Source organism: Rhipicephalus microplus, chromosome 2 (assembly GCF_043290135.1).
Source record: "Rhipicephalus microplus isolate Deutch F79 chromosome 2, USDA_Rmic, whole genome shotgun sequence".
Taxonomy (NCBI): Eukaryota; Metazoa; Arthropoda; class Arachnida; order Ixodida; family Ixodidae; genus Rhipicephalus; species Rhipicephalus microplus.
The window spans coordinates 133,591,305-133,613,197 of NC_134701.1; the positions used below are offsets into that span (position 1 = coordinate 133,591,305).

Consider the following 21,893-nt stretch of genomic DNA (forward strand, 5'->3'; position numbering starts at 1 on the left):
CTCCAGCTAAAGAAGACACTGACTTTGCTCTGGTAGTAAAGTAAAAAAAGTTTGTCAGAAGTGGGATTCGCACCCACGCACACATACGTTGACCTGACGCCTCGTTCAACTCGTATGACTGGGCACGGTTTCCATTGAGTCTAGCGCCTTCGACCACTCGGCCATTCTGACACAATATTTCAGCCCAGCAAAAGGAGACACTGACTTTGTTCTTGTAGTAAAATAAAAAAAGTTTGTCAGAAGTAGGATTCAAACCCACGCCCTCATACGTGGACCAGAAGCCTCGTTCAACCCGTATCACTGCGCAAGGTTTACCTTGAGTCTGGCGCCTTAGACCACTCGGCCATTCGATACGTGATGTCAGCTTCAGCAAAAGAAGACGCTGACTCTGTGCTGGTAGTAAAGTAAAAAAATTGACGGAAGTGAGATTCGAACCCACGCACACATACGTGGACCAGAAACCTCGTTCAACTCGCATCATCGAGCAAGGTTTCCCTTCAGTCAGGCGCCTTAGACCACTCGGCCATTCTGATACGATATATCAGCCCCAGCAAAAGAAGACACTAACTTTGTTCTGTTAGTGAAGTAAAAAAAATTGACGGAAGTGAGATTGGAACCCACGCACACATCCTTGAACCAGAAGCCTCGTTCAACTCGCATCACCGAGCAAGGTTTCCCTTCAGTCTTGCGCCTTAGACCACTCGGCCATTCTGATACGATATATCAGCCTCAGCAAAAGGATACACTGACTTTGTTCTGTTAGTGAAGTAAAAAAAAGTTTGTCAGAAGTGGGATTCGAACCCAGGCCCACATACGTGGACCAGAAGCCCCGTTCAACCCGTATCACTGGGCAAGGTTTCCCTTGAGTCTGGAGCCTTAGACCACTCGGCCATTCTGACACGATATTTCAGCCCCAGCAAAAGGAGACACTGACTTTGTGCTGGTAGTAAAGTAAAAAAAAGCTTCTCAGAAGTGGGATTTGTACCCACAACCACATAGGTAGACCAGAAGCCTCGTTCAACCCGTATCACTCGGCAAGGTTTCCCTTGAGTCTGGCGCCTTAGACCACTCGGCCATTCTGACACGATATATCAGCCCCAGCAAAAGATGAGACTGACTTTGTGCTGGCAGTAAAGTAAAAAAACTTTGTCAGAAGTGGGATTCGAACCCACGCACACACGTGGACCAGAAGCCTCGTTCAACCCGTATCACTGGGCAAGGTTGCCCTTAAGCCTGGCGCCTTCGACCACTCGGTCATTCTGACACAATATTTCAGCCCAGCAAAAGGAGACACTGACTTTGTTCTGGTAGTAAAGTAAAAAAAAAATTTTGTCAGAATAGAATTCGAACCCACCCCCACATACGTGGACCAGAAGCCTCGTTCAACCCGTATCACTGGGCAAGGTTTCCCTTCAGTCTGGCGCCTAAGACCACTCGGCCATTCTGATACGATATATCAGCCCCAGCAAAAGGACACACTGACTTCGTGCTGGTAGTAAAGTAAAAAAAAAAGATTGTCAGAAGTGGGATTCCAACCCGCGTCGACATACTTGGACCAAAGGCCTCGTTTAAACCGTATCACCGGGCAATAATTCCCTTAAGTCTGGTGCCTTAGACAACTCGGCCGCTCTGACACGATATATAAGCTGCAGCAAAAGAAGACACTGACTTTGTTCTGGTAGTAAAGTAAAAAAAGTTTGTCAGAAATGGGATTCGCACCCACGCACACATACGTGGACCAGAAGCCTCGTTCAACTAGTATGACTGGGCACGGTTTCCCTTGAGTCTAGGACCTTCGACCACTCGGCCATTCTGACACAATATTTCAGCCCAGCAAAAGGAGACACTGACTTTGTGCTGGTAATAAATAAAAAAAAGAGTTTGTCAGAAGTGGGATTCGAACCCACGTCGACATACGTGGACCAAAGGCCTCGTTTAACCCGTATCACCGGGCAATAGTTCCCTTAAGTCTGGCGCCTTCGACCACTCGGCCATTCTGACACAATATTTCAACCCAGCAAAAGGAGACACTGACTTCGTTCTGGTAGTAAAGTAAAAAAAAAGTTTGTCACAATAGAATTCGAACCCACGCCCACATACGTGGACCAGAAGCCTCGTTCAACCCGTATCACCGAGCAAGGTTTCCCTTCAGTCTTGCGCCTTAAACCAGGCGGCCATTCTGACACGATATGTCAGCCTCAGCAAAAGAAGACGCTGACTCTGTGCTGGTCGTAAAGTAAAAAAAAGTTTGTCAGAAGTGGGATTCGAACCCACGCCCACGTACGTGGACCAGAAGCCTCGTTCAACCCGTATCACTGGGCACGGTTTCCCTTAAGTCTGGCGCCTTTGACTATTCGGCCATTCTGACACAATATTTCAGCCCAGCAAAAGCAGACACTGACTTTGTGCTGGTAGTAAAGTAAAAAAAAAATTGCCGGAAGAGAGATTCGAACCCACGCACACTTACGTGGACCAGAAGCCTCGTTAAACTCGCATAACCGCGCAAGGTTTCCCTTCAGTGTGGCGCCTTAGACCACTCGGCCATTCTGATAAGATATATCAGCCCCAGCAAAAGGAGACCCTGACTTTGTTCTGTTAGTGAAGTAAAAAAAAGTTTGTCAGAAGTGGGATTCCAACCCACATCGACATACTTGGACCAAAGGCCTCGTTTAACCCGTATCACCGGGCAATGTTTCCCTTAAGTCTGGTGCCTTAGACAACTCGGCCGTTCTGACACGATATATAAGCTGCAGCAAAAGAAGACACTGACTTTGTTCTGGTAGTAAAGTAAAAAAGTTTGTCAGAAGTGGGATTCGCACCCACGCACACATACGTGGACCAGAATTCTCGTTCAACTAGTATGACTGGGCACGGTTTCCCTTGAGTCTAGCACCTTCGACCACTCGGCCATTCTTACACAATATTTCAGCCCAGCAAAAGGAGACACTGACTTTGTTCTTGTAGTAAAATAAAAAAAAATGACGGAAGTGAGATTCGAACCCACGCACACATACGTGGACCAGAAACCTCGTTCAACTCGCATCACCGAGCAAGGTTTCCCTTTAGTATGGCGCCTTAGACCACTCGGCCATTCTGATACGATATATCAGCCCCAGCAAAAGGAGACACTGACTTTGTTCTGTTATTGAAGTAAAAAAGTTTGTCAGAAGTGGGATTCGAACCCACGCCAAAATACGTGGACCAGAAGCCTCGTTCAAACCGTATCACTGGCCAAGGTTCCCCTTGAGTCTGGCGCCTTAGACCACTCGGCCATTCTGACACGATATATCAGCCCCAGCAAAAGAAGAGACTGACTTCGTGCTGGCAGTAAAGTAAAAAAAGTTTGTCAGAAGTGGGATTCGAACCCACGCACACATACGTGGACCAGAAGCCTCGTTACACTCTTATCACTGGGCAAGGTTTCCCTTAAGTCCGGCGCCTTCGACCACTCGGCCGTTCTGACACAATATTTCAGCCCAGCAAAAGGAGCTGCTGACTTTGTTCTGGTAGTAAAGTAAAAAAAAGTTTGTCAAAATAGAATTCGAACCCACGCCCACATACGTGGACCAGAAGCCTCGTTCAACCCGTATCACTGGCCAAGGTTTCCCTTGAGTCTGGAGCCTTAGACCACTCGGCCATTCTGACACTATATTTCAGCCCCAGCAAAAGGAGACACTGACTTTGAGCTGGTAGTAAAGTAAACAAAAATTGACGGAAGTGAGATTTGAACCCACGCACATATACGTGGACCAGAAGCCTCGTTCAACTCGCATCACCGCGCAAGGTTTCCCTTCAGTCTGGCGCCTTAGACCACTCGGCCATTCTGATACGATATATCAGCCCCAGCAAAAGGAGACACTGACTTTGTTCTGTTAGTGAAGTAAAAAAAAGTTTGTCAGAAAAGGGATTCGAACCAATGCCCGCATACGTGGACCAGAAGCCTCGTTCAACCCGTATCACTGGGCAAGGTTTCCCTTGAGTCTGGCGCCTTAGACCACTCGGCCATTCTGACACGATATATCAGCCCCAGCAAAAAAAGAGACTGACTTCGTGCTGGCAGTAAAGTAAAAAAAGTTTGTCAGAAGTGGGATTCGAACCCACGCACACATTCGTGGACCAGTAGCCTTGTTACACTCGTATCACTGGGCAAGGTTTCCCTTAAGTCTGGCGCCTTCGACCACTCGGCCATTGTGACAGAATATTTCAGCCAAGCAAAAGGAGACACTGACTTTGTTCTGGTAGTAAAGTAAAAAAACGTTTGTCAGAATAGGATTCGAACCCACGCCCACATACGTCGACAAGAAGCCTCGTTCAACCCGTATCGCTGGGCAAGGTTTCCCTTGAGTCTGGCGCCTTAGACCACTCGGCCATTCTGACACGATATATCAGCCCCAGCAAAAGAAGAGACTGACTTCGTGCTGGCAGTAAAGTAAAAAAAGTTTGTCAGAAGTGGGATTCGAACCCACGCACACATACGTGGACCAGAAGCCTCGTTACACTCTTATCACTGGGCAAGGTTTCCCTTAAGTCTGGCGCCTTCGACCACTCGGCCATTCTGACACAATATTTCAGCCCAGCAAAAGGAGCTGCTGACTTTGTTCTGGTAGTAAAGTAAAAAAAAGTTTGTCAAAATAGAATTCGAACCCACGCCCACATACGTGGACCAGAAGCCTCGTTCAACCCGTATCACTGGCCAAGGTTTCCCTTGAGTCTGGAGCCTTAGACCACTCGGCCATTCTGACACTATATTTCAGCCCCAGCAAAAGGAGACACTGACTTTGAGCTGGAAGTAAAGTAAACAAAAATTGACGGAAGTGAGATTTGAACCCACGCACATATACGTGGACCAGAAGCCTCGTTCAACTCGCATCACCGCGCAAGGTTTCCCTTCAGTCTGGCGCCTTAGACCACTCGGCCATTCTGATACGATATATCAGCCCCAGCAAAAGGAGACACTGACTTTGTTCTGTTAGTGAAGTAAAAAAAAGTTTGTCAGAAAAGGGATTCGAACCAATGCCCGCATACGTGGACCAGAAGCCTCGTTAGACCCGTATCACCGGGCAATGTTTCCCTTAGATCTGGTGCCTTAGACAACTCGGCCGTTCTGACACGATATATAAGCTGCAGCAAAAGAAGACACTGACTTTGTTCTGGTAGTAAAGTAAAAAAAGTTTGTCAGAAGTGGGATTCGAACCCACGCACACATTCGTGGACCAGAAGCCTTGTTACACTCGTATCACTGGGCAAGGTTTCCCTTAAGTCTGGCGCCTTCGACCACTCGGCCATTGTGACAGAATATTTCAGGCAAGCAAAAGGAGACACTGACTTTGTTCTGGTAGTAAAGTAAATAAACGTTTGTCAGAATAGGATTCGAACCCACGCCCACATACGTGGACCAGAAGCCTCATTCAACCCGTATCACTGGGCAAGGTTTCCCTTTAGTCTGGCGCCTTCGACCACTCGGCCATTCTGACACAATACTTTGGTCCTAACCAAAAGAGACACTGGCTTTGTTCTTGTACTAAAATAAAAAAAGTTTGTCAGAAGTAGGATTTAAACCCACGCCCACATACGTGGACCAGAAGCCTCGTTCAACCCGTATCACTGCGCAAGGTTTCCCTTGTGTCTGGCGCCTTAGACGACTCGGCCATTCTGATACGATATGTCAGCCTCAGCAAAAGAAGACGCTGAATCTGTGCTGGTAGTAAAGTAAAAAAACTGACAGAAATGAGATTCGAACCCACGCCCACATACGTGGACCAGAAGCCTCGTTCAACCCCTATCAGTGGGCAAGGTTTCCCTTGAGTCTGGCGCCTTAGACCACTCGGCCATTCTGACACAAATTTTTTTACCATGGTATTTATTAAAGTATTTGGGCAATCATGACAAAATCAAGCGAACAAAAGTACAATCAAATCGCGAAAGTGTGCGTTCAAGTGTTACTCATAAACACTAAATGCCTAACACAGCGCGGGTTCTTCACATGGAGAGTTCTTCACATTGTGTTATACAAACCAAAAAGGGGTGAGGTCAAACAGTTCTCTAAGACGGAGTACCAGTCCGGTCTAAAGTCTAGCTCGTCGTAAATGTTTTTCTGGTGGATAGCCATTTGAATGAAGTGTGCTCTTGAAGAGGTGGTGGGCTCTACATTGCGGTCTTGCATTCGTGTCTTCCACAAGCTGTCCATACCCAAGAGGAAAAACATATCATATGGTACTTCATCAAGCGCTGCTGGCAGAAGATAACGTATTGTGTGAGAATTAATGACAAAACGTTTTTTCAGTGCTCGCTGAAGGACATCCCAAAACAGTAAGGCATCTTTGCAGCTAACAAAGCAATGTTCAATCGTTTCCGGCACACCACATAGATGGCAGTTAACAGACGGAATGAAAATACCTTTTCTTTCTAACCATGCGTTTACCGCCAATGTTTCAGAGTGGAGTTTATAGAAGAATGTTTTTGAATTCGGTGGAATGTACATTTTGCGCACTCGCTTCAACACATCGTGACCTGGAAGATTGGCGTAGAGTGAACAGTACAATGGAGTTGGGAAGAGTGTACTCAGTAGATCCTTATACAGCGCCTTGCGCGATACTGTGTACAGGTATTCTACAGAGAAGCGAGCTTTCACGAAGTCAGTGTCTTCTTTTTCTGTGGCTGATATATCGTGTCAGAATGGCCTCCATGTCCCTGGAGGCCATTCCGACACGATATATCAGCCCCAGCAAAAGAAAACACAGACTTCGTGCTGGTAGTAAAGTAAAAAAAGTTTGTCAGAAGTGGGATTCGAACCCACGCCCACATACGTGGACCAGAAGCCTCGTTTAATCCGTATCACCGGGCAATGTTTCCCTTAAGTCTGGTGCCTTAGACAACTCGGCCGTTCTGACACGATTTATAAGCTCCAGCTAAAGAAGACACTGACTTTGCTCTGGTAGTAAAGTAAAAAAAGTTTGTCAGAAGTGGGATTCGCACCCACGCACACATACGTTGACCTGACGCCTCGTTCAACTCGTATGACTGGGCACGGTTTCCATTGAGTCTAGCGCCTTCGACCACTCGGCCATTCTGACACAATATTTCAGCCCAGCAAAAGGAGACACTGACTTTGTTCTTGTAGTAAAATAAAAAAAGTTTGTCAGACGTAGGATTCAAACCCACGCCCTCATACGTGGACCAGAAGCCTCGTTCAACCCGTATCACTGCGCAAGGTTTACCTTGAGTCTGGCGCCTTAGACCACTCGGCCATTCGATACGTGATGTCAGCCTCAGCAAAAGAAGACGCTGACTCTGTGCTGGTAGTAAAGTAAAAAAAATTGACGGAAGTGAGATTCGAACCCACGCACACATACGAGGACCAGAAACCTCGTTCAACTCGCATCATCGAACAAGGTTTCCCTTCAGTCAGGCGCCTTAGACCACTCGGCCATTCTGATACGATATATCAGCCCCAGCAAAAGAAGACACTGACTTTGTTCTGTTAGTGAAGTAAAAAAAAATTGACGGAAGTGAGATTGGAACCCACGCACACATCCTTGGACCAGAAGCCTCGTTCAACTCGCATCACCGAGCAAGGTTTCCCTTCAGTCTTGCGCCTTAGACCACTCGGCCATTCTGATACGATATATCAGCCTCAGCAAAAGCATACACTGACTTTGTTCTGTTAGTGAAGTAAAAAAAAGTTTGTCAGAAGTGGGATTCGAACCCAGGCCCACATACGTGGACCAGAAGCCCCGTTCAACCCGTATCACTGGGCAAGGTTTCACTTGAGTCTGGAGCCTTAGACCACTCGGCCATTCTGACACGATATTTCAGCCCCAGCAAAAGGAGACACTGACTTTGTGCTGGTAGTAAAGTAAAAAAAAGCTTCTCAGAAGTGGGATTTGTACCCACGCCCACATAGGTAGACCAGAAGGCTCGTTCAACCCGTATCACTCGGCAAGGTTTCCCTTGAGTCTGGCGCCTTAGACCACTCGGCCATTCTGACACGATATATCAGCCCCAGCAAAAGATGAGACTGACTTTGTGCTGGCAGTAAAGTAAAAAAACTTTGTCAGAAGTGGGATTCGAACCCACGCACACATACGTGGACCAGAAGCCTCATTCAACCCGTATCACTGGGCAAGGTTTCCATTAAGCCTGGCGCCTTCAACCACTCGGTCATTCTGACACAATATTTCAGCCCAGCAAAAGGAGACACTGACTTTGTTCTGGTAGTAAAGTAAAAAAAAATTTTGTCAGAATAGAATTCGAACCCACGCCCACATACGTGGACCAGAAGCCTCGTTCAACCCGTATCACTGGGCAAGGTTTCCCTTGAGTCTGGAGCCTTAGACCACTCGGCCATTGTGACACGATATTTCAGCCCCAGCAAAAGGAGACACTGACTTTGTGCTGGTAGTAAAGTAAAAAAATGCCGGAAGTGAGATTCGAACCCACGCACACATACGTGGACCAGAAGCCTCGTTAAACTTGCATCACCGCGCAAGGTTTCCCTTCAGTCTGGCGCCTAAGACCACTCGGCCATTCTGATACGATATATCAGCCCCAGCAAAAGGAGACACTGACTTTGTTCTGTTAGTGAAGTAAAAAAAAGTTTGTCAGAAGTGGGATTCGAACCCACGCCCACATACGTGGACCAGAAGCCTCGTTCAACCCGTATCACTGGGCAAGGTTTCCCTTGAGTCTGGCGCCTTAGACCACTCGGCCATTCTGACACGATATATCAGCCCCAGCAAAAGAAGAGACTGACTTCGTGCTGTTAGTAAAGTAAAAAAAAGATTGTCAGAAGTGGGATTCCAACCCGCGTCGACATACTTGGACCAAAGGCCTCGTTTAAACCGTATCACCGGGCAATGTTTCCCTTAAGTCTGGTGCCTTAGACAACTCGGCCGCTCTGACACGATATATAAGCTGCAGCAAAAGAAGACACTGACTTTGTTCTGGTAGTAAAGTAAAAAAAGTTTGTCAGAAGTGGGATTCGCACCCACGCACACATACGTGGACCAGAAGCCTCGTTCAACTAGTATGACTGGGCACGGTTTCCCTTGAGTCTAGGACCTTCGACCACTCGGCCATTCTGACACAATATTTCAGCCCAGCAAAAGGAGACACTGACTTTGTGCTGGTAATAAATAAAAAAAAGAGTTTGTCAGAAGTGGGATTCGAACCCACGTCGACATACGTGGACCAAAGGCCTCGTTTAACCCGTATCACCGGGCAATATTTCCCTTAAGTCTGGCGCCTTCGACCACTCGGCCATTCTGACACAATATTTCAACCCAGCAAAAGGAGACACTGACTTCGTTCTGGTAGTAAAGTAAAAAAAAAGTTTGTCACAATAGAATTCGAACCCACGCCCACATACGTGGACCAGAAGCCTCGTTTAACCCGTGTCACCGAGCAAGGTTTCCCTTCAGTCTTGCGCCTTAAACCAGGCGGCCATTCTGACACGATATGTCAGCCTCAGCAAAAGAAGACGCTGACTCTGTGCTGGTCGTAAAGTAAAAAAAAGTTTGTCAGAAGTGGGATTCGAACCCACGCCCACGTACGTGGACCAGAAGCCTCGTTCATCAACCCGTATCACTGGGCACGGTTTCCCTTAAGTCTGGCGCCTTTGACTACTCGGCCATTCTGACACAATATTTCGGCCCAGCAAAAGCAGACACTGACTTTGTGCTCGTAGTAAAGTAAAAGAAATTGCCGGAAGTGAGATTCGAACCCACGCACACTTACGTGGACCAGAAGCCTCGTTAAACTCGCATCACCGCGCAAGGTTTCCCTTCAGTGTGGCGCCTTAGACCACTCGGCCATTCTGATAAGATATATCAGCCCCAGCAAAAGGAGACACTGACTTTGTTCTGTTAGTGAAGTAAAAAAAAGTTTGTCAGAAGTGGGATTCCAACCCACATCGACATACTTGGACCAAAGGCCTCGTTGAACCCGTATCACCGGGCAATGTTTCCCTTAAGTCTGGTGCCTTAGACAACTCGGCCGTTCTGACACGATATATAAGCTGCAGCAAAAGAAGACACTGACTTTGTTCTGGTAGTAAAGTAAAAAAGTTTGTCAGAAGTGGGATTCGCACCCACGCACACATACGAGGACCAGAAACCTCGTTCAACTCGCATCATCGAACAAGGTTTCCCTTCAGTCAGGCGCCTTAGACCACTCGGCCATTCTGATACGATATATCAGCCCCAGCAAAAGAAGACACTGACTTTGTTCTGTTAGTGAAGTAAAAAAAATTGACGGAAGTGAGATTGGAACCCACGCACACATCCTTGGACCAGAAGCCTCGTTCAACTCGCATCACCGAGCAAGGTTTCCCTTCAGTCTTGCGCCTTAGACCACTCGGCCATTCTGATACGATATATCAGCCTCAGCAAAAGGATACACTGACTTTGTTCTGTTAGTGAAGTAAAAAAAAGTTTGTCAGAAGTGGGATTTGTACCCACGCCCACATAGGTAGACCAGAAGGCTCGTTCAACCCGTATCACTCGGCAAGGTTTCCCTTGAGTCTGGCGCCTTAGACCACTCGGCCATTCTGACACGATATATCAGCCCCAGCAAAAGATGAGACTGACTTTGTGCTGGCAGTAAAGTAAAAAAACTTTGTCAGAAGTGGGATTCGAACCCACGCACACATACGTGGACCAGAAGCCTCGTTCAACCCGTATCACTGGGCAAGGTTTCCATTAAGCCTGGCGCCTTCAACCACTCGGTCATTCTGACACAATATTTCAGCCCAGCAAAAGGAGACACTGACTTTGTTCTGGTAGTAAAGTAAAAAAAAATTTTGTCAGAATAGAATTCGAACCCACGCCCACATACGTGGACCAGAAGCCTCGTTCAACCCGTATCACTGGGCAAGGTTTCCCTTGAGTCTGGAGCCTTAGACCACTCGGCCATTGTGACACGATATTTCAGCCCCAGCAAAAGGAGACACTGACTTTGTGCTGGTAGTAAAGTAAAAAAATGCCGGAAGTGAGATTCGAACCCACGCACACATACGTGGACCAGAAGCCTCGTTAAACTTGCATCACCGCGCAAGGTTTCCCTTCAGTCTGGCGCCTAAGACCACTCGGCCATTCTGATACGATATATCAGCCCCAGCAAAAGGAGACACTGACTTTGTTCTGTTAGTGAAGTAAAAAAAAGTTTGTCAGAAGTGGGATTCGAACCCACGCCCACATACGTGGACCAGAAGCCTCGTTCAACCCGTATCACTGGGCAAGGTTTCCCTTGAGTCTGGCGCCTTAGACCACTCGGCCATTCTGACACGATATATCAGCCCCAGCAAAAGAAGAGACTGACTTTGTTCTGGTAGTAAAGTAAAAAAGTTTGTCAGAAGTGGGATTCGCACCCACGCACACATACGTGGACCAGAAGCCTCGTTCAACTAGTATGACTGGGCACGGTTTCCCTTGAGTCTAGCACCTTCGACCACTCGGCCATTCTTACACAATATTTCAGCCCAGCAAAAGGAGACACTGACTTTGTTCTTGTAGTAAAATAAAAAAAAATGACGGAAGTGAGATTCGAACCCACGCACACATACGTGGACCAGAAACCTCGTTCAACTCGCATCATCGAGCAAGGTTTCCCTTCAGTCAGGCGCCTTAGACCACTCGGCCATTCTGATACGATATATCAGCCCCAGCAAAAGAAGACACTAACTTTGTTCTGTTAGTGAAGTAAAAAAAATTGACGGAAGTGAGATTGGAACCCACGCACACATCCTTGAACCAGAAGCCTCGTTCAACTCGCATCACCGAGCAAGGTTTCCCTTCAGTCTTGCGCCTTAGACCACTCGGCCATTCTGATACGATATATCAGCCTCAGCAAAAGGATACACTGACTTTGTTCTGTTAGTGAAGTAAAAAAAAGTTTTTCAGAAGTGGGATTCGAACCCAGGCCCACATACGTGGACCAGAAGCCCCGTTCAACCCGTATCACTGGGCAAGGTTTCCCTTGAGTCTGGAGCCTTAGACCACTCGGCCATTCTGACACGATATTTCAGCCCCAGCAAAAGGAGACACTGACTTTGTGCTGGTAGTAAAGTAAAAAAAAGCTTCTCAGAAGTGGGATTTGTACCCACAACCACATAGGTAGACCAGAAGCCTCGTTCAACCCGTATCACTCGGCAAGGTTTCCCTTGAGTCTGGCGCCTTAGACCACTCGGCCATTCTGACACGATATATCAGCCCCAGCAAAAGATGAGACTGACTTTGTGCTGGCAGTAAAGTAAAAAAACTTTGTCAGAAGTGGGATTCGAACCCACGCACACACGTGGACCAGAAGCCTCGTTCAACCCGTATCACTGGGCAAGGTTGCCCTTAAGCCTGGCGCCTTCGACCACTCGGTCATTCTGACACAATATTTCAGCCCAGCAAAAGGAGACACTGACTTTGTTCTGGTAGTAAAGTAAAAAAAAATTTTGTCAGAATAGAATTCGAACCCACCCCCACATACGTGGACCAGAAGCCTCGTTCAACCCGTATCACTGGGCAAGGTTTCCCTTCAGTCTGGCGCCTAAGACCACTCGGCCATTCTGATACGATATATCAGCCCCAGCAAAAGGACACACTGACTTCGTGCTGGTAGTAAAGTAAAAAAAAAAGATTGTCAGAAGTGGGATTCCAACCCGCGTCGACATACTTGGACCAAAGGCCTCGTTTAAACCGTATCACCGGGCAATAATTCCCTTAAGTCTGGTGCCTTAGACAACTCGGCCGCTCTGACACGATATATAAGCTGCAGCAAAAGAAGACACTGACTTTGTTCTGGTAGTAAAGTAAAAAAAGTTTGTCAGAAATGGGATTCGCACCCACGCACACATACGTGGACCAGAAGCCTCGTTCAACTAGTATGACTGGGCACGGTTTCCCTTGAGTCTAGGACCTTCGACCACTCGGCCATTCTGACACAATATTTCAGCCCAGCAAAAGGAGACACTGACTTTGTGCTGGTAATAAATAAAAAAAAGAGTTTGTCAGAAGTGGGATTCGAACCCACGTCGACATACGTGGACCAAAGGCCTCGTTTAACCCGTATCACCGGGCAATAGTTCCCTTAAGTCTGGCGCCTTCGACCACTCGGCCATTCTGACACAATATTTCAACCCAGCAAAAGGAGACACTGACTTCGTTCTGGTAGTAAAGTAAAAAAAAAGTTTGTCACAATAGAATTCGAACCCACGCCCACATACGTGGACCAGAAGCCTCGTTCAACCCGTATCACCGAGCAAGGTTTCCCTTCAGTCTTGCGCCTTAAACCAGGCGGCCATTCTGACACGATATGTCAGCCTCAGCAAAAGAAGACGCTGACTCTGTGCTGGTCGTAAAGTAAAAAAAAGTTTGTCAGAAGTGGGATTCGAACCCACGCCCACGTACGTGGACCAGAAGCCTCGTTCAACCCGTATCACTGGGCACGGTTTCCCTTAAGTCTGGCGCCTTTGACTATTCGGCCATTCTGACACAATATTTCAGCCCAGCAAAAGCAGACACTGACTTTGTGCTGGTAGTAAAGTAAAAAAAAAATTGCCGGAAGAGAGATTCGAACCCACGCACACTTACGTGGACCAGAAGCCTCGTTAAACTCGCATAACCGCGCAAGGTTTCCCTTCAGTGTGGCGCCTTAGACCACTCGGCCATTCTGATAAGATATATCAGCCCCAGCAAAAGGAGACCCTGACTTTGTTCTGTTAGTGAAGTAAAAAAAAGTTTGTCAGAAGTGGGATTCCAACCCACATCGACATACTTGGACCAAAGGCCTCGTTTAACCCGTATCACCGGGCAATGTTTCCCTTAAGTCTGGTGCCTTAGACAACTCGGCCGTTCTGACACGATATATAAGCTGCAGCAAAAGAAGACACTGACTTTGTTCTGGTAGTAAAGTAAAAAAGTTTGTCAGAAGTGGGATTCGCACCCACGCACACATACGTGGACCAGAATTCTCGTTCAACTAGTATGACTGGGCACGGTTTCCCTTGAGTCTAGCACCTTCGACCACTCGGCCATTCTTACACAATATTTCAGCCCAGCAAAAGGAGACACTGACTTTGTTCTTGTAGTAAAATAAAAAAAAATGACGGAAGTGAGATTCGAACCCACGCACACATACGTGGACCAGAAACCTCGTTCAACTCGCATCACCGAGCAAGGTTTCCCTTTAGTATGGCGCCTTAGACCACTCGGCCATTCTGATACGATATATCAGCCCCAGCAAAAGGAGACACTGACTTTGTTCTGTTATTGAAGTAAAAAAGTTTGTCAGAAGTGGGATTCGAACCCACGCCAAAATACGTGGACCAGAAGCCTCGTTCAAACCGTATCACTGGCCAAGGTTCCCCTTGAGTCTGGCGCCTTAGACCACTCGGCCATTCTGACACGATATATCAGCCCCAGCAAAAGAAGAGACTGACTTCGTGCTGGCAGTAAAGTAAAAAAAGTTTGTCAGAAGTGGGATTCGAACCCACGCACACATACGTGGACCAGAAGCCTCGTTACACTCTTATCACTGGGCAAGGTTTCCCTTAAGTCCGGCGCCTTCGACCACTCGGCCGTTCTGACACAATATTTCAGCCCAGCAAAAGGAGCTGCTGACTTTGTTCTGGTAGTAAAGTAAAAAAAAGTTTGTCAAAATAGAATTCGAACCCACGCCCACATACGTGGACCAGAAGCCTCGTTCAACCCGTATCACTGGCCAAGGTTTCCCTTGAGTCTGGAGCCTTAGACCACTCGGCCATTCTGACACTATATTTCAGCCCCAGCAAAAGGAGACACTGACTTTGAGCTGGTAGTAAAGTAAACAAAAATTGACGGAAGTGAGATTTGAACCCACGCACATATACGTGGACCAGAAGCCTCGTTCAACTCGCATCACCGCGCAAGGTTTCCCTTCAGTCTGGCGCCTTAGACCACTCGGCCATTCTGATACGATATATCAGCCCCAGCAAAAGGAGACACTGACTTTGTTCTGTTAGTGAAGTAAAAAAAAGTTTGTCAGAAAAGGGATTCGAACCAATGCCCGCATACGTGGACCAGAAGCCTCGTTCAACCCGTATCACTGGGCAAGGTTTCCCTTGAGTCTGGCGCCTTAGACCACTCGGCCATTCTGACACGATATATCAGCCCCAGCAAAAAAAGAGACTGACTTCGTGCTGGCAGTAAAGTAAAAAAAGTTTGTCAGAAGTGGGATTCGAACCCACGCACACATTCGTGGACCAGTAGCCTTGTTACACTCGTATCACTGGGCAAGGTTTCCCTTAAGTCTGGCGCCTTCGACCACTCGGCCATTGTGACAGAATATTTCAGCCAAGCAAAAGGAGACACTGACTTTGTTCTGGTAGTAAAGTAAAAAAACGTTTGTCAGAATAGGATTCGAACCCACGCCCACATACGTCGACAAGAAGCCTCGTTCAACCCGTATCGCTGGGCAAGGTTTCCCTTGAGTCTGGCGCCTTAGACCACTCGGCCATTCTGACACGATATATCAGCCCCAGCAAAAGAAGAGACTGACTTCGTGCTGGCAGTAAAGTAAAAAAAGTTTGTCAGAAGTGGGATTCGAACCCACGCACACATACGTGGACCAGAAGCCTCGTTACACTCTTATCACTGGGCAAGGTTTCCCTTAAGTCTGGCGCCTTCGACCACTCGGCCATTCTGACACAATATTTCAGCCCAGCAAAAGGAGCTGCTGACTTTGTTCTGGTAGTAAAGTAAAAAAAAGTTTGTCAAAATAGAATTCGAACCCACGCCCACATACGTGGACCAGAAGCCTCGTTCAACCCGTATCACTGGCCAAGGTTTCCCTTGAGTCTGGAGCCTTAGACCACTCGGCCATTCTGACACTATATTTCAGCCCCAGCAAAAGGAGACACTGACTTTGAGCTGGAAGTAAAGTAAACAAAAATTGACGGAAGTGAGATTTGAACCCACGCACATATACGTGGACCAGAAGCCTCGTTCAACTCGCATCACCGCGCAAGGTTTCCCTTCAGTCTGGCGCCTTAGACCACTCGGCCATTCTGATACGATATATCAGCCCCAGCAAAAGGAGACACTGACTTTGTTCTGTTAGTGAAGTAAAAAAAAGTTTGTCAGAAAAGGGATTCGAACCAATGCCCGCATACGTGGACCAGAAGCCTCGTTAGACCCGTATCACCGGGCAATGTTTCCCTTAGATCTGGTGCCTTAGACAACTCGGCCGTTCTGACACGATATATAAGCTGCAGCAAAAGAAGACACTGACTTTGTTCTGGTAGTAAAGTAAAAAAAGTTTGTCAGAAGTGGGATTCGAACCCACGCACACATTCGTGGACCAGAAGCCTTGTTACACTCGTATCACTGGGCAAGGTTTCCCTTAAGTCTGGCGCCTTCGACCACTCGGCCATTGTGACAGAATATTTCAGGCAAGCAAAAGGAGACACTGACTTTGTTCTGGTAGTAAAGTAAATAAACGTTTGTCAGAATAGGATTCGAACCCACGCCCACATACGTGGACCAGAAGCCTCATTCAACCCGTATCACTGGGCAAGGTTTCCCTTTAGTCTGGCGCCTTCGACCACTCGGCCATTCTGACACAATACTTTGGTCCTAACCAAAAGAGACACTGGCTTTGTTCTTGTACTAAAATAAAAAAAGTTTGTCAGAAGTAGGATTTAAACCCACGCCCACATACGTGGACCAGAAGCCTCGTTCAACCCGTATCACTGCGCAAGGTTTCCCTTGTGTCTGGCGCCTTAGACGACTCGGCCATTCTGATACGATATGTCAGCCTCAGCAAAAGAAGACGCTGAATCTGTGCTGGTAGTAAAGTAAAAAAACTGACAGAAATGAGATTCGAACCCACGCCCACATACGTGGACCAGAAGCCTCGTTCAACCCCTATCAGTGGGCAAGGTTTCCCTTGAGTCTGGCGCCTTAGACCACTCGGCCATTCTGACACAAATTTTTTTACCATGGTATTTATTAAAGTATTTGGGCAATCATGACAAAATCAAGCGAACAAAAGTACAATCAAATCGCGAAAGTGTGCGTTCAAGTGTTACTCATAAACACTAAATGCCTAACACAGCGCGGGTTCTTCACATGGAGAGTTCTTCACATTGTGTTATACAAACCAAAAAGGGGTGAGGTCAAACAGTTCTCTAAGACGGAGTACCAGTCCGGTCTAAAGTCTAGCTCGTCGTAAATGTTTTTCTGGTGGATAGCCATTTGAATGAAGTGTGCTCTTGAAGAGGTGGTGGGCTCTACATTGCGGTCTTGCATTCGTGTCTTCCACAAGCTGTCCATACCCAAGAGGAAAAACATATCATATGGTACTTCATCAAGCGCTGCTGGCAGAAGATAACGTATTGTGTGAGAATTAATGACAAAACGTTTTTTCAGTGCTCGCTGAAGGACATCCCAAAACAGTAAGGCATCTTTGCAGCTAACAAAGCAATGTTCAATCGTTTCCGGCACACCACATAGATGGCAGTTAACAGACGGAATGAAAATACCTTTTCTTTCTAACCATGCGTTTACCGCCAATGTTTCAGAGTGGAGTTTATAGAAGAATGTTTTTGAATTCGGTGGAATGTACATTTTGCGCACTCGCTTCAACACATCGTGACCTGGAAGATTGGCGTAGAGTGAACAGTACAATGGAGTTGGGAAGAGTGTACTCAGTAGATCCTTATACAGCGCCTTGCGCGATACTGTGTACAGGTATTCTACAGAGAAGCGAGCTTTCACGAAGTCAGTGTCTTCTTTTTCTGTGGCTGATATATCGTGTCAGAATGGCCTCCATGTCCCTGGAGGCCATTCCGACACGATATATCAGCCCCAGCAAAAGAAAACACAGACTTCGTGCTGGTAGTAAAGTAAAAAAAGTTTGTCAGAAGTGGGATTCGAACCCACGCCCACATACGTGGACCAGAAGCCTCGTTTAATCCGTATCACCGGGCAATGTTTCCCTTAAGTCTGGTGCCTTAGACAACTCGGCCGTTCTGACACGATTTATAAGCTCCAGCTAAAGAAGACACTGACTTTGCTCTGGTAGTAAAGTAAAAAAAGTTTGTCAGAAGTGGGATTCGCACCCACGCACACATACGTTGACCTGACGCCTCGTTCAACTCGTATGACTGGGCACGGTTTCCATTGAGTCTAGCGCCTTCGACCACTCGGCCATTCTGACACAATATTTCAGCCCAGCAAAAGGAGACACTGACTTTGTTCTTGTAGTAAAATAAAAAAAGTTTGTCAGACGTAGGATTCAAACCCACGCCCTCATACGTGGACCAGAAGCCTCGTTCAACCCGTATCACTGCGCAAGGTTTACCTTGAGTCTGGCGCCTTAGACCACTCGGCCATTCGATACGTGATGTCAGCCTCAGCAAAAGAAGACGCTGACTCTGTGCTGGTAGTAAAGTAAAAAAAATTGACGGAAGTGAGATTCGAACCCACGCACACATACGAGGACCAGAAACCTCGTTCAACTCGCATCATCGAACAAGGTTTCCCTTCAGTCAGGCGCCTTAGACCACTCGGCCATTCTGATACGATATATCAGCCCCAGCAAAAGAAGACACTGACTTTGTTCTGTTAGTGAAGTAAAAAAAAATTGACGGAAGTGAGATTGGAACCCACGCACACATCCTTGGACCAGAAGCCTCGTTCAACTCGCATCACCGAGCAAGGTTTCCCTTCAGTCTTGCGCCTTAGACCACTCGGCCATTCTGATACGATATATCAGCCTCAGCAAAAGCATACACTGACTTTGTTCTGTTAGTGAAGTAAAAAAAAGTTTGTCAGAAGTGGGATTCGAACCCAGGCCCACATACGTGGACCAGAAGCCCCGTTCAACCCGTATCACTGGGCAAGGTTTCACTTGAGTCTGGAGCCTTAGACCACTCGGCCATTCTGACACGATATTTCAGCCCCAGCAAAAGGAGACACTGACTTTGTGCTGGTAGTAAAGTAAAAAAAAGCTTCTCAGAAGTGGGATTTGTACCCACGCCCACATAGGTAGACCAGAAGGCTCGTTCAACCCGTATCACTCGGCAAGGTTTCCCTTGAGTCTGGCGCCTTAGACCACTCGGCCATTCTGACACGATATATCAGCCCCAGCAAAAGATGAGACTGACTTTGTGCTGGCAGTAAAGTAAAAAAACTTTGTCAGAAGTGGGATTCGAACCCACGCACACATACGTGGACCAGAAGCCTCATTCAACCCGTATCACTGGGCAAGGTTTCCATTAAGCCTGGCGCCTTCAACCACTCGGTCATTCTGACACAATATTTCAGCCCAGCAAAAGGAGACACTGACTTTGTTCTGGTAGTAAAGTAAAAAAAAATTTTGTCAGAATAGAATTCGAACCCACGCCCACATACGTGGACCAGAAGCCTCGTTCAACCCGTATCACTGGGCAAGGTTTCCCTTGAGTCTGGAGCCTTAGACCACTCGGCCATTGTGACACGATATTTCAGCCCCAGCAAAAGGAGACACTGACTTTGTGCTGGTAGTAAAGTAAAAAAATGCCGGAAGTGAGATTCGAACCCACGCACACATACGTGGACCAGAAGCCTCGTTAAACTTGCATCACCGCGCAAGGTTTCCCTTCAGTCTGGCGCCTAAGACCACTCGGCCATTCTGATACGATATATCAGCCCCAGCAAAAGGAGACACTGACTTTGTTCTGTTAGTGAAGTAAAAAAAAGTTTGTCAGAAGTGGGATTCGAACCCACGCCCACATACGTGGACCAGAAGCCTCGTTCAACCCGTATCACTGGGCAAGGTTTCCCTTGAGTCTGGCGCCTTAGACCACTCGGCCATTCTGACACGATATATCAGCCCCAGCAAAAGAAGAGACTGACTTCGTGCTGTTAGTAAAGTAAAAAAAAGATTGTCAGAAGTGGGATTCCAACCCGCGTCGACATACTTGGACCAAAGGCCTCGTTTAAACCGTATCACCGGGCAATGTTTCCCTTAAGTCTGGTGCCTTAGACAACTCGGCCGCTCTGACACGATATATAAGCTGCAGCAAAAGAAGACACTGACTTTGTTCTGGTAGTAAAGTAAAAAAAGTTTGTCAGAAGTGGGATTCGCACCCACGCACACATACGTGGACCAGAAGCCTCGTTCAACTAGTATGACTGGGCACGGTTTCCCTTGAGTCTAGGACCTTCGACCACTCGGCCATTCTGACACAATATTTCAGCCCAGCAAAAGGAGACACTGACTTTGTGCTGGTAATAAATAAAAAAAAGAGTTTGTCAGAAGTGGGATTCGAACCCACGTCGACATACGTGGACCAAAGGCCTCGTTTAACCCGTATCACCGGGCAATATTTCCCTTAAGTCTGGCGCCTTCGACCACTCGGCCATTCTGACACAATATTTCAACCCAGCAAAAGGAGACACTGACTTCGTTCTGGTAGTAAAGTAAAAAAAAAGTTTGTCACAATAGAATTCGAACCCACGCCCACATACGTGGACCAGAAGCCTCGTTTAACCCGTGTCACCGAGCAAGGTTTCCCTTCAGTCTTGCGCCTTAAACCAGGCGGCCATTCTGACACGATATGTCAGCCTCAGCAAAAGAAGACGCTGACTCTGTGCTGGTCGTAAAGTAAAAAAAAGTTTGTCAGAAGTGGGATTCGAACCCACGCCCACGTACGTGGACCAGAAGCCTCGTTCATCAACCCGTATCACTGGGCACGGTTTCCCTTAAGTCTGGCGCCTTTGACTACTCGGCCATTCTGACACAATATTTCGGCCCAGCAAAAGCAGACACTGACTTTGTGCTCGTAGTAAAGTAAAAGAAATTGCCGGAAGTGAGATTCGAACCCACGCACACTTACGTGGACCAGAAGCCTCGTTAAACTCGCATCACCGCGCAAGGTTTCCCTTCAGTGTGGCGCCTTAGACCACTCGGCCATTCTGATAAGATATATCAGCCCCAGCAAAAGGAGACACTGACTTTGTTCTGTTAGTGAAGTAAAAAAAAGTTTGTCAGAAGTGGGATTCCAACCCACATCGACATACTTGGACCAAAGGCCTCGTTGAACCCGTATCACCGGGCAATGTTTCCCTTAAGTCTGGTGCCTTAGACAACTCGGCCGTTCTGACACGATATATAAGCTGCAGCAAAAGAAGACACTGACTTTGTTCTGGTAGTAAAGTAAAAAAGTTTGTCAGAAGTGGGATTCGCACCCACGCACACATACGAGGACCAGAAACCTCGTTCAACTCGCATCATCGAACAAGGTTTCCCTTCAGTCAGGCGCCTTAGACCACTCGGCCATTCTGATACGATATATCAGCCCCAGCAAAAGAAGACACTGACTTTGTTCTGTTAGTGAAGTAAAAAAAATTGACGGAAGTGAGATTGGAACCCACGCACACATCCTTGGACCAGAAGCCTCGTTCAACTCGCATCACCGAGCAAGGTTTCCCTTCAGTCTTGCGCCTTAGACCACTCGGCCATTCTGATACGATATATCAGCCTCAGCAAAAGGATACACTGACTTTGTTCTGTTAGTGAAGTAAAAAAAAGTTTGTCAGAAGTGGGATTTGTACCCACGCCCACATAGGTAGACCAGAAGGCTCGTTCAACCCGTATCACTCGGCAAGGTTTCCCTTGAGTCTGGCGCCTTAGACCACTCGGCCATTCTGACACGATATATCAGCCCCAGCAAAAGATGAGACTGACTTTGTGCTGGCAGTAAAGTAAAAAAACTTTGTCAGAAGTGGGATTCGAACCCACGCACACATACGTGGACCAGAAGCCTCGTTCAACCCGTATCACTGGGCAAGGTTTCCATTAAGCCTGGCGCCTTCAACCACTCGGTCATTCTGACACAATATTTCAGCCCAGCAAAAGGAGACACTGACTTTGTTCTGGTAGTA

At 47.3% G+C, this 21,893-nt stretch overlaps 29 non-coding genes across 29 annotated transcripts; all 29 read right to left on the minus strand.

Annotated features, from left to right (window-relative positions):
• Positions 1 to 780: 780 nt before the first annotated feature.
• On the minus strand, positions 781 to 899 carry TRNAL-CAA (transfer RNA leucine (anticodon CAA)). Its single transcript has 2 exons — positions 862 to 899; positions 781 to 826 (listed from the first exon to the last, which is right to left on the minus strand). It is a non-coding gene; the product is annotated as a tRNA-Leu (tRNA).
• A 983-nt stretch (positions 900 to 1,882) lies between these two features.
• TRNAL-UAA (transfer RNA leucine (anticodon UAA)) lies at positions 1,883 to 2,001 on the minus strand. Its single transcript has 2 exons — positions 1,964 to 2,001; positions 1,883 to 1,928 (listed from the first exon to the last, which is right to left on the minus strand). It is a non-coding gene; the product is annotated as a tRNA-Leu (tRNA).
• A 248-nt stretch (positions 2,002 to 2,249) lies between these two features.
• On the minus strand, positions 2,250 to 2,368 carry TRNAL-UAA (transfer RNA leucine (anticodon UAA)). The gene is made up of 2 exons: positions 2,331 to 2,368; positions 2,250 to 2,295 (listed from the first exon to the last, which is right to left on the minus strand). It is a non-coding gene; the product is annotated as a tRNA-Leu (tRNA).
• A 793-nt stretch (positions 2,369 to 3,161) lies between these two features.
• On the minus strand, positions 3,162 to 3,280 carry TRNAL-CAA (transfer RNA leucine (anticodon CAA)). The gene is made up of 2 exons: positions 3,243 to 3,280; positions 3,162 to 3,207 (listed from the first exon to the last, which is right to left on the minus strand). It is a non-coding gene; the product is annotated as a tRNA-Leu (tRNA).
• A 1,161-nt stretch (positions 3,281 to 4,441) lies between these two features.
• On the minus strand, positions 4,442 to 4,560 carry TRNAL-UAA (transfer RNA leucine (anticodon UAA)). The gene is made up of 2 exons: positions 4,523 to 4,560; positions 4,442 to 4,487 (listed from the first exon to the last, which is right to left on the minus strand). It is a non-coding gene; the product is annotated as a tRNA-Leu (tRNA).
• A 613-nt stretch (positions 4,561 to 5,173) lies between these two features.
• TRNAL-UAA (transfer RNA leucine (anticodon UAA)) lies at positions 5,174 to 5,292 on the minus strand. Its single transcript has 2 exons — positions 5,255 to 5,292; positions 5,174 to 5,219 (listed from the first exon to the last, which is right to left on the minus strand). It is a non-coding gene; the product is annotated as a tRNA-Leu (tRNA).
• Positions 5,293 to 5,355: 63 nt separating this feature from the next.
• On the minus strand, positions 5,356 to 5,475 carry TRNAF-AAA (transfer RNA phenylalanine (anticodon AAA)). Its single transcript has 2 exons — positions 5,437 to 5,475; positions 5,356 to 5,401 (listed from the first exon to the last, which is right to left on the minus strand). It is a non-coding gene; the product is annotated as a tRNA-Phe (tRNA).
• Positions 5,476 to 5,719: 244 nt separating this feature from the next.
• Positions 5,720 to 5,838, minus strand: TRNAL-CAA (transfer RNA leucine (anticodon CAA)). The gene is made up of 2 exons: positions 5,801 to 5,838; positions 5,720 to 5,765 (listed from the first exon to the last, which is right to left on the minus strand). It is a non-coding gene; the product is annotated as a tRNA-Leu (tRNA).
• A 933-nt stretch (positions 5,839 to 6,771) lies between these two features.
• TRNAL-UAA (transfer RNA leucine (anticodon UAA)) lies at positions 6,772 to 6,890 on the minus strand. Its single transcript has 2 exons — positions 6,853 to 6,890; positions 6,772 to 6,817 (listed from the first exon to the last, which is right to left on the minus strand). It is a non-coding gene; the product is annotated as a tRNA-Leu (tRNA).
• Positions 6,891 to 7,684: 794 nt separating this feature from the next.
• TRNAL-CAA (transfer RNA leucine (anticodon CAA)) lies at positions 7,685 to 7,803 on the minus strand. The gene is made up of 2 exons: positions 7,766 to 7,803; positions 7,685 to 7,730 (listed from the first exon to the last, which is right to left on the minus strand). It is a non-coding gene; the product is annotated as a tRNA-Leu (tRNA).
• A 795-nt stretch (positions 7,804 to 8,598) lies between these two features.
• Positions 8,599 to 8,717, minus strand: TRNAL-CAA (transfer RNA leucine (anticodon CAA)). The gene is made up of 2 exons: positions 8,680 to 8,717; positions 8,599 to 8,644 (listed from the first exon to the last, which is right to left on the minus strand). It is a non-coding gene; the product is annotated as a tRNA-Leu (tRNA).
• Positions 8,718 to 9,149: 432 nt separating this feature from the next.
• On the minus strand, positions 9,150 to 9,268 carry TRNAL-UAA (transfer RNA leucine (anticodon UAA)). The gene is made up of 2 exons: positions 9,231 to 9,268; positions 9,150 to 9,195 (listed from the first exon to the last, which is right to left on the minus strand). It is a non-coding gene; the product is annotated as a tRNA-Leu (tRNA).
• Positions 9,269 to 9,516: 248 nt separating this feature from the next.
• TRNAL-UAA (transfer RNA leucine (anticodon UAA)) lies at positions 9,517 to 9,638 on the minus strand. The gene is made up of 2 exons: positions 9,601 to 9,638; positions 9,517 to 9,562 (listed from the first exon to the last, which is right to left on the minus strand). It is a non-coding gene; the product is annotated as a tRNA-Leu (tRNA).
• Positions 9,639 to 10,432: 794 nt separating this feature from the next.
• Positions 10,433 to 10,551, minus strand: TRNAL-CAA (transfer RNA leucine (anticodon CAA)). Its single transcript has 2 exons — positions 10,514 to 10,551; positions 10,433 to 10,478 (listed from the first exon to the last, which is right to left on the minus strand). It is a non-coding gene; the product is annotated as a tRNA-Leu (tRNA).
• A 611-nt stretch (positions 10,552 to 11,162) lies between these two features.
• TRNAL-CAA (transfer RNA leucine (anticodon CAA)) lies at positions 11,163 to 11,281 on the minus strand. Its single transcript has 2 exons — positions 11,244 to 11,281; positions 11,163 to 11,208 (listed from the first exon to the last, which is right to left on the minus strand). It is a non-coding gene; the product is annotated as a tRNA-Leu (tRNA).
• A 610-nt stretch (positions 11,282 to 11,891) lies between these two features.
• TRNAL-CAA (transfer RNA leucine (anticodon CAA)) lies at positions 11,892 to 12,010 on the minus strand. The gene is made up of 2 exons: positions 11,973 to 12,010; positions 11,892 to 11,937 (listed from the first exon to the last, which is right to left on the minus strand). It is a non-coding gene; the product is annotated as a tRNA-Leu (tRNA).
• A 982-nt stretch (positions 12,011 to 12,992) lies between these two features.
• On the minus strand, positions 12,993 to 13,111 carry TRNAL-UAA (transfer RNA leucine (anticodon UAA)). The gene is made up of 2 exons: positions 13,074 to 13,111; positions 12,993 to 13,038 (listed from the first exon to the last, which is right to left on the minus strand). It is a non-coding gene; the product is annotated as a tRNA-Leu (tRNA).
• Positions 13,112 to 13,359: 248 nt separating this feature from the next.
• Positions 13,360 to 13,478, minus strand: TRNAL-UAA (transfer RNA leucine (anticodon UAA)). Its single transcript has 2 exons — positions 13,441 to 13,478; positions 13,360 to 13,405 (listed from the first exon to the last, which is right to left on the minus strand). It is a non-coding gene; the product is annotated as a tRNA-Leu (tRNA).
• Positions 13,479 to 14,271: 793 nt separating this feature from the next.
• On the minus strand, positions 14,272 to 14,390 carry TRNAL-CAA (transfer RNA leucine (anticodon CAA)). The gene is made up of 2 exons: positions 14,353 to 14,390; positions 14,272 to 14,317 (listed from the first exon to the last, which is right to left on the minus strand). It is a non-coding gene; the product is annotated as a tRNA-Leu (tRNA).
• A 1,161-nt stretch (positions 14,391 to 15,551) lies between these two features.
• Positions 15,552 to 15,670, minus strand: TRNAL-UAA (transfer RNA leucine (anticodon UAA)). The gene is made up of 2 exons: positions 15,633 to 15,670; positions 15,552 to 15,597 (listed from the first exon to the last, which is right to left on the minus strand). It is a non-coding gene; the product is annotated as a tRNA-Leu (tRNA).
• A 613-nt stretch (positions 15,671 to 16,283) lies between these two features.
• TRNAL-UAA (transfer RNA leucine (anticodon UAA)) lies at positions 16,284 to 16,402 on the minus strand. The gene is made up of 2 exons: positions 16,365 to 16,402; positions 16,284 to 16,329 (listed from the first exon to the last, which is right to left on the minus strand). It is a non-coding gene; the product is annotated as a tRNA-Leu (tRNA).
• A 63-nt stretch (positions 16,403 to 16,465) lies between these two features.
• TRNAF-AAA (transfer RNA phenylalanine (anticodon AAA)) lies at positions 16,466 to 16,585 on the minus strand. The gene is made up of 2 exons: positions 16,547 to 16,585; positions 16,466 to 16,511 (listed from the first exon to the last, which is right to left on the minus strand). It is a non-coding gene; the product is annotated as a tRNA-Phe (tRNA).
• A 244-nt stretch (positions 16,586 to 16,829) lies between these two features.
• Positions 16,830 to 16,948, minus strand: TRNAL-CAA (transfer RNA leucine (anticodon CAA)). Its single transcript has 2 exons — positions 16,911 to 16,948; positions 16,830 to 16,875 (listed from the first exon to the last, which is right to left on the minus strand). It is a non-coding gene; the product is annotated as a tRNA-Leu (tRNA).
• Positions 16,949 to 17,881: 933 nt separating this feature from the next.
• Positions 17,882 to 18,000, minus strand: TRNAL-UAA (transfer RNA leucine (anticodon UAA)). Its single transcript has 2 exons — positions 17,963 to 18,000; positions 17,882 to 17,927 (listed from the first exon to the last, which is right to left on the minus strand). It is a non-coding gene; the product is annotated as a tRNA-Leu (tRNA).
• Positions 18,001 to 18,794: 794 nt separating this feature from the next.
• TRNAL-CAA (transfer RNA leucine (anticodon CAA)) lies at positions 18,795 to 18,913 on the minus strand. Its single transcript has 2 exons — positions 18,876 to 18,913; positions 18,795 to 18,840 (listed from the first exon to the last, which is right to left on the minus strand). It is a non-coding gene; the product is annotated as a tRNA-Leu (tRNA).
• A 795-nt stretch (positions 18,914 to 19,708) lies between these two features.
• Positions 19,709 to 19,827, minus strand: TRNAL-CAA (transfer RNA leucine (anticodon CAA)). Its single transcript has 2 exons — positions 19,790 to 19,827; positions 19,709 to 19,754 (listed from the first exon to the last, which is right to left on the minus strand). It is a non-coding gene; the product is annotated as a tRNA-Leu (tRNA).
• A 432-nt stretch (positions 19,828 to 20,259) lies between these two features.
• TRNAL-UAA (transfer RNA leucine (anticodon UAA)) lies at positions 20,260 to 20,378 on the minus strand. Its single transcript has 2 exons — positions 20,341 to 20,378; positions 20,260 to 20,305 (listed from the first exon to the last, which is right to left on the minus strand). It is a non-coding gene; the product is annotated as a tRNA-Leu (tRNA).
• Positions 20,379 to 20,626: 248 nt separating this feature from the next.
• On the minus strand, positions 20,627 to 20,748 carry TRNAL-UAA (transfer RNA leucine (anticodon UAA)). Its single transcript has 2 exons — positions 20,711 to 20,748; positions 20,627 to 20,672 (listed from the first exon to the last, which is right to left on the minus strand). It is a non-coding gene; the product is annotated as a tRNA-Leu (tRNA).
• A 794-nt stretch (positions 20,749 to 21,542) lies between these two features.
• On the minus strand, positions 21,543 to 21,661 carry TRNAL-CAA (transfer RNA leucine (anticodon CAA)). The gene is made up of 2 exons: positions 21,624 to 21,661; positions 21,543 to 21,588 (listed from the first exon to the last, which is right to left on the minus strand). It is a non-coding gene; the product is annotated as a tRNA-Leu (tRNA).
• Between the last annotated feature and the right edge of the window lie 232 nt (positions 21,662 to 21,893).